Source organism: Rhinolophus hipposideros (assembly GCF_964194185.1).
Source record: "Rhinolophus hipposideros genome assembly, chromosome: 6".
In the NCBI taxonomy this organism is placed as follows: Eukaryota; Metazoa; Chordata; class Mammalia; order Chiroptera; family Rhinolophidae; genus Rhinolophus; species Rhinolophus hipposideros.
In genome coordinates, this window is record NC_138052.1 from 46,188,547 (window position 1) to 46,196,608 (window position 8,062).

Consider the following 8,062-nt stretch of genomic DNA (forward strand, 5'->3'; position numbering starts at 1 on the left):
CTCTCCATGCACGCATAGTTCTTTCAATTTCAGAAAGTAACACATAACTCCAATACTTTGGAATTGGAGGAATACTGCAGGAATCCATTGATTCCTGCAATGAATGGAACTTGATCTTTTTTTTTTTTCTTTTTAGCAATTTTGGTGTCTTCTAAAACCACAGAGTCAGCAATGTTTTTCCTGAATTACTTCCTAATCCAATTCCAGGATTCATCAGCAAATATTTGTTGACATTACTCTTAGTAGTCGGACACACAAGTTATTCAAGGGGCTTACAATCAAATGGGGGGAGGGGTGTGTAAAGTTACTTCTAGGCAGGAAAACGGAGGCTTCAAACAGACAATTACAGAATGTTACAGAGCAGAGCATAATGGTAGCCGAGACTGGAATGGTAAGGGAGGTGTGGTGACAGGGTGGAGGGTGACAATGTGGTAACGGGAGGTGGGGTGGAAGGGGAAGAATTTTATTAAACAAGAGCCTATAAATAAGTCAATACTTTAAAAGTTTGATAATAACTACTATTAGATCCCAATATTAAGAGGCTTAGGTACAATCCTTATAATTTGTTTCTAACATGCCGAGAAAGTGACTCCTCCTTCAGAACCTTTAGAAACACTGCACTTTATTCCCAGTCTTAAATGTGAATATTTGATCTGTGTGTTCAAATCATCAGCAACATGTGATTTCTACTGGTGAGGGAAAACTAAAAATTGAGATAAGAGTCTATAAACCAACTTTTCCCCTCTATCCAGAGCTCATATTTTTTAGTATCTAAATTATTGAAAACTGGGAGACTGAGGAAAGGAGCATGGCATTGGGGAAAAGATAAGTTGGTATAGTTCTATATTAAACCAGCACCAACTTTCTGGGAAAGGATTTTTTGTTATCAATGCAAACAGAATTATGCTTTTATAAAGGCTAGTTAAGAAAGTTCTCCTGCATTTTCACTTTTGACAGATTATTCAATCTACTCACCCATTTGTACCACATACCCCATACATCACGGATTCTCAAAACAATTAATGTATAAACTAGGCTTGCTACCGTGTTTCCCCGAAAATAAGACCTAGCCAGACAATCAGCACTAATTTCGTCTTTTGGAGCAAAAATTAATATAAGGGTCTTACTTTACTACAAGACCGGATCTTATAACATAATGTAATATAATATAATGTAATGTAATGAAATATAATGTAATAGAGTATAATATAATATACGCCAGGTCTTATATTAATTTTTCTCCAAAAGATGCATTACAGCTAATTGTCTTGGTAGGTCTTATTTTTGGGGAAACAGTATAAACGAGACAGCAGCTAAGAGTCATCTGTATTGTATAATATTATGAAACCATTCATATATTCTGCAAGTTCCTATCCAGTCATTGTCACCTTATTTATCACATGACAAGAGGCCACCGTATTGTAAATTAGAAACACATCTCCCACAAAGTAAGCCTTAGAGGGTAAGGCCTTGACGAACATAGTCCTCAAATGCTGTAGACAGTATAAGTCACTTACCTATGAAAGTGAACTTGAGGAAGCCAGGAGAAACAATGAACTCCACTGTAGAGAGTCAAAGGGTTTTACACCCTTTTCTAACTTTGGTTTTCATCATTATAAAGCATTGAACAGAATTCAAGCTTTTTCGAGAACGTTATCTATTTACTTATGGGTCAATGCCCTGTCGGCCAGCCTAAGCACAGTTCAGTGACATCTGAGGAAAGGTTGAACATGCTCAAAGTAATAACCCCAAACACAGAGTGTACTGGGGAAGCCCTCTGAAGGGTCAACAGGCTCTGGAAATTGCTGACTTGCCTTGGAAAGACAGGTGAGACATGGGTCATGGGCCAGTAAGAGCCCTGGGATTCTGGCTATGTCCAGCTCTTCTTTTTATAGGCCCTACTTTTGAAAAGTTACTTAAAACATAACAAGGTTAAAAAGAAATATCTTTAAAGTTTTCCCAACAATTTGAAAGATTACTCTTGGAAAAATCCTTAGGTTGCATGCCCCTGAGGTTCCTGACCTAGCCCCAGAATTTCTAGAGACAGATGACTTAAAAGAACAACTGACACAGCCTTTTGTTCAAAACTCTGAGTGCTCTGCTGACCTTTGCACCCTGGCTTGAACAGTCATAACCCCAGGCTCTACCCACCAGATGAAGCCCTGTGTAAGTACAGATTAATGATTTTTTAAAAGGTTCAAATTAACAGGACTCCAAGTCCAATAAACACGTATCGTTTCTCCAGTAGTTTTGTGTTGCCCATATCTGTTGCTCTTCCTTTTTTTAATCCTTCCATTTTCTCAAAAGCTCCTATTTTTTGTCTCTCTCCCTGCCTGAGCTAACCCTTTCCTAAGTGTGCCTTACTATGGCCTTCCATGAAAGGACAACTAATAGTAGCCAAATGCTTATTGGCTGCCTGGCTCAGTTGAAGAGTTTTGTTTGTACCAACCTCATTTTGGCTTCTCAATAACCCTGGAATTTACGTGCTATCATCATTATTCCTGTTTTATAGTTGAGGAAACTGAAGCACAGAAAGGTTAAATAATCTACCCAAGGTCTTACAACTAACAGGTCCAGAGCGCATGCTCCTGACCACACTATGCCAACCTTCTTCCTCCCCATGCTTTGAAAAGCAGTCAATGTACCATTACTCCTCATTTTGCAGAAAATAAGATCAAGTAAAATAAGATCAAATTTTCCCAATTTAAAATTTTTCTTCTACTCTGGATCAAAATGGCGGCTTGAGGTAAGCCTCTGTAAAGCTCCCCTGGAATTTACAACTAACCAAACAACAACAACGCCACAAAGGACTCCCTGCACAGCAGACAGGCAAGACGAAGAGGCCCACTACTGAATTCACCTACAGTTGGGAGAATCGCGCGAGCGGGGAGGAGGGAAGGGAGAAGTGCAGAGACAGAGCCGCACAGGCGCAGGACGCAGACCTGGCTCAGTGCTCTGAGCTCGCTGCATCCTGGAACTACCGCAGCTGTGGGAGAGGGAAGAACTCGGACTGCTAGGGCTCTGCTTAGGACGCACAGGGCTGAGGGGGCAGCATATAACACGCCTGAACACAACACTCATGCAGAGACCTCGGAGAAAAGACTGAGGGAAGAAGCTGAAAATGATGGTTTAAACCCTCACTGCCGAGCGGAGAACAGAAGCTTGAGGCACTGAGACTAGCCGCCCCCTCCCTACCCTCCCAGAGCTCGCCCCACCCCCACCTGCCTGATGCGAGAAGCAGAACAGTAGCAGTGTCAGATCAAAAGAACAGAAAATTTGCTGTTCTGAGAATTGTGGACTGCAGACACAGATTCGCAGTCCAACTAGTTCTGGCAAAGGGGAGGGAGCTGTGGAAGCGGGACTGGCTGTGGTGGTGGTCGCCGCCATTGCTCTGGGCCACCTCTCACAACTCACCCCGCCCCTGGCCCCACCTATCTGGGCAGATCCCTGCAGGAGTAAACAGAACTGGTGAAACATGGGCTCTGAATCTGATGCAGGAAGAGCTTTGGAACTTCAAAAGCTCTCTGCACCCCCACAGGGAAATGGTGTCCCATAAACCAGGCAAACTGTTAACAGAGGAGAAGCCCATTTCCCAGGGAATCCCCCCATTGTGTGAGAAGCTGGAATAGTGCAGAGAAAACATAGAACTACTGTGTGAGAGAGGAAAAAAAAGGCTGTAGTCGGAAAGAAAATAAAACATTCTACCAACAAGTATTGGAAAACAAAAGAAAGACTTCTTCCTATCAACCTGTTGCAGAAACCACTCCTGGAGATGTCTAGGAAGAGAAATAATAAATCAGTAATTGCCATGAATAACCAAGGCAATAAGACAGCTTTGAAAGAAAGTGAAAAGTCTCCAGAAAAGGAACTTAAAGATATGGAGATATGTGACTTAAATGACAGAGAATACAAGATTGCAGTTCTGAAAAAACTCAATGAGATGCAAGAAAACACAGAAAGGCAATTTAATGAACTCAGAAATACAATCAAAGAACAACATGATCATTTTATGAAAGAGATTAAAATTTTAAAAAAGAACCAAATGGAATTTCTGGAGATAGAAGAAATTAAGAATGAAATAACCAGTTTAGGTAGTAGAATTGACCAGATGGAGGAAAGAATCAGTGACATCAAAGATAGAAACCTGGAAATTACACAGATGGAAGAAGAAAGAGACTTGAGACTTAAAAGAAATGAAAGAACTCTACAAGAACTTTCTGACTCTATCAGAAAGAGCAATATAAGCATAATGGGCATACCAGAAACAGAAGAAAGAGAGAAGGGAACAGAGAATATATTCAAACAGATTGTGGACGAGAACTTCCCAAACTTGTGGACAGAACTGGATCCTCGAATCCAAGAAGCAAATAGAACACCTAATTACCTCAATCCCAACAGGCCTTCTCCAAGGCACATTGTATTGAAGCTGTCTAAAATCAACGACAAGGAAAGAATCCTCAAGGCAGCCAGGGAAAAGAAGATGGTAACCTAAAAAGGAAAGCCCATTAGATTATCATCAGAGTTTTCAGCAGAAACTCTACAAGCCAGGAGGGAGTGGAACCAAATATTCAAACTATTGAAAGAGAGAAATTATGGGCCAAGAATAATATATCCAGCAAAGATATCCTTTAGATATGAAGGCGGAATAAAGACCTTTCCAGACATACAGAAGCTGAGGGAATTTTCTAATACACGATCTGCACTACAAGAAATACTAAAGGAGGCTATTCGACCACCATCAACAGGGACAATTTTGTGGCAACCAAAACATAAAAAGGGGGAGAGTAAAGTCCTGAACCGGAATATGGGAATATAGAAAGTAAGCGTGCTGAAGAAACTGGAATGCTCTAAATATCAAACTTTTTTTTACATAAACTTAAGGGTAACCACTTAAAAAAATCCAGAACTGAAATACATACTGCAATAAAAGAAGAAACAGAGGGAAACATCATAGAATACCACCACACAGAAACAATAGAAAATAACAAAAAGGCAAAGAAACAATGGAGACACAGCCTTACCAGAAAACTAAAGATAGAATGACAGGAATTCCTCACATATCAATAATCATCCTAAATGTAAATGGATTGAACTCACCAATAAAAAGGCACAGAGTAGCAGATTGGATCAAAAAACTAAACCCAACCACATGCTGTCTCCAAGAGACACATCTCAGCTACAAGGAGAAGCATAGACTCAAAGTGCAAGGGTTGAAATTGACACTCCAAGCAAATGGTACCCAGAGAAAATCAGATATAGCCATAATGATATCAGATGAAACAGACTTCAGGGTGAAAAAGGTAACGAGAGAAAAAGATGGACATTTCATAATGGTAAAGGGGACTATACAACAAGAAGACATAACAATCCTCAATATTTATGCCCCCAATCAGGGAGCACCAAAATATACCAAGCAACTACTAACAGAACTAAAGGGAGAAATTGACCAAAACACAATTATACTAGAGGACTTAAATACATCATTGACAGCTATGGATAGATCATCTAAACAGAAAATAAATAACGAAATAGCAGCCCTAAATGACACATTAGATGAAATGGACATAATTGACATATATAGAGCACTTCATCCTAAAACATCAGACTATACATTCTTTTCGAATGTACATGGAACATTCTCAAGGATAGAACATACATTGGGACATAAAATCAGCCTCAGCAAATTTAAGAAGACTGAAATCATACCAAGCATATTCTCTAATCACTAGGCTTTGAAATTGGATATCAACTGCGAAAAAAAAGCAGGAAAAAACACAAATACATGGAGATTAAACAACATACTTTTAAAGAACAACTGGGTCAAAGAAGAAATTAGAGGAGAGATCAAAAGATACATAGAAACAAATGACAATGAAAATACATCCTACCAAAATTTTTGGGATGCAGTGAAAATAGTTTTAAGAGGGAAATTTATATCACCACAGGCCTATCTCAAGAAACAAGAAAAATCCCAAATAAATAACTTCATGTTACACCTTAAAGAACTAGAAAAAGAAGAACAAGTGAAACCCAAGGTCAGCAGAAGAAAGGAAATAACAAAAATCAGAGCAGAACTAAATGAAATAGAGAACAAAAAGACAATAGAAAAAATTAATGTGACAAAGAGCTGGTTCTTTGAAAAGATTAACAAAATCGACAAACCCTTGGCTAGACTCACTAAGATAAAAAGAGAGAAGACACTAATTAACAAAATCAGAAATGAAAAATTGGAAGTTATCATGGACACCACAGAAATACAAAGGATCATCCAAGAATACTATGAAGGACTATATGCCACCAAATTCAATAACCTATAAGAAATGGACAAGTTCTTAGAAACATATAGCCTTCCAAGGCTGAATCATAAAGAACTGGAAAATCTAAACAGACCTATCACCAGTAACGAAATTGAATCAGTCATCCAAAACCTTCCCAAAAGCAAAAGTCCAGGACCAGATGGCTTCACCAGTGAATTCTACCAAACCTTCAAAGAGGATCTAATACCAATCCTGCTCAAACTCTTCCAAAAAATTGAAGAAGAGACAGTACTCCCTAACTCATTTTATGAGGCCAACATTACCCTGATACCAAAACCTGGTAAGGACAACACAAAAAAAGAAAACTACAGACCAATATCTCTGATGAATACTGATGCAAAAATCCTAAACAAAATTTTAGCAAATCGAATACAACAATGCATTAAAAAGATTATTCATCACGACCAAGTGGGGTTCATCCCTGGGGCACAAGGATGGTTCAACATCCGCTAATCCATCAATGTGATACATCACATAAACAAAATAAAAAACAAAAATCATATGATTATATCAATTGATGCAGAAAAAGCATTTGACAAGATACAACATCCATTTATGATTAAAACACTTAGTAAAATGGGTATAGAAGGAAAATACCTCAACACAATAAAGGCCATATATGACAAACCCTCAGCTAATCTCGTAATTAATGGTAAAAAACTGAAGCCCTTTGTCTACATTCAGGAACATGATAGGGCTGTCCCCTATCACCTCTGCTTTTCAACATAGTGTTGGAAGTCCTCGCCAGAGCAATCAGGCAAGAGGAAGAAATAAAATGCATCCAAATTGGGAATGAAGAAGTTAAATTATCACTCTTTGCAGATGACATGATGCTATAAATAGAAAACCCTAAAGACTCCACCAAAAAGCTGTTAGAAACAATCAATGAATACAGTAAAGTTGCTGGCTACAAAATCAACGTACAAAAGTCCATTGCATTCCTATATACTAACGATGAAATCTCAGAAAAAGAAATACAAAAAAACAATTCCCTTTGCAATTGCAGCAAAAAGAATAAAATACCTAGGAATAAACTTAACCAAGGATGTGAAGGACCTATATGCTGAAAACTATAAGACATTTTTGAAAGAAATTGAAGATGACACAAAGAAATGGAAAGACATTCTGTGCTCATGGATTGGAAGAATCAACATAATTAAAATGGCCATATTACCCAAAGCCATATACAGAATTAATGCAATCCCCATCAAAATCCCAATGGCATTTTTTAAAGAAATAGAACAAAAAATCATCAGATTTGTTTGGAACCACAAAAGACCCCGAATAGCCAAAGCAATCTTAAGAAAAAAGAACAATACTGGAGGTATCGCACTCCCTGACGTTAGCTTGTACTACAGGGCTACAATAATCAAAACAACATGGTATTGGCAGAAAAACAGACACATAGACCAATGGAATAGAATGAGAACCCAGAAATAAAACCACATAAATATGGACAGACATTTTTTGACAAAGAAGCTAAAAACATACAATGGAGGAAAGACAGCCTCTTCAATAAATGGTACTGGGAGGCAACCGACTGAATGGGAGAAGATTTTTGCAAACAGTGCCTCCGATAAGGGGCTAATATCCAAAACATGCAAGGAACTCATGAAGCTCAACAACAAAAAAAACAAACAACCCAATTGTAATATGGGCAGAGGACCTGAAGAGACATTTCTCCAAAGAGGACATACAAATGGCAAATAGACATGAAAAAATGCTCAACATCACTAATCATCAGA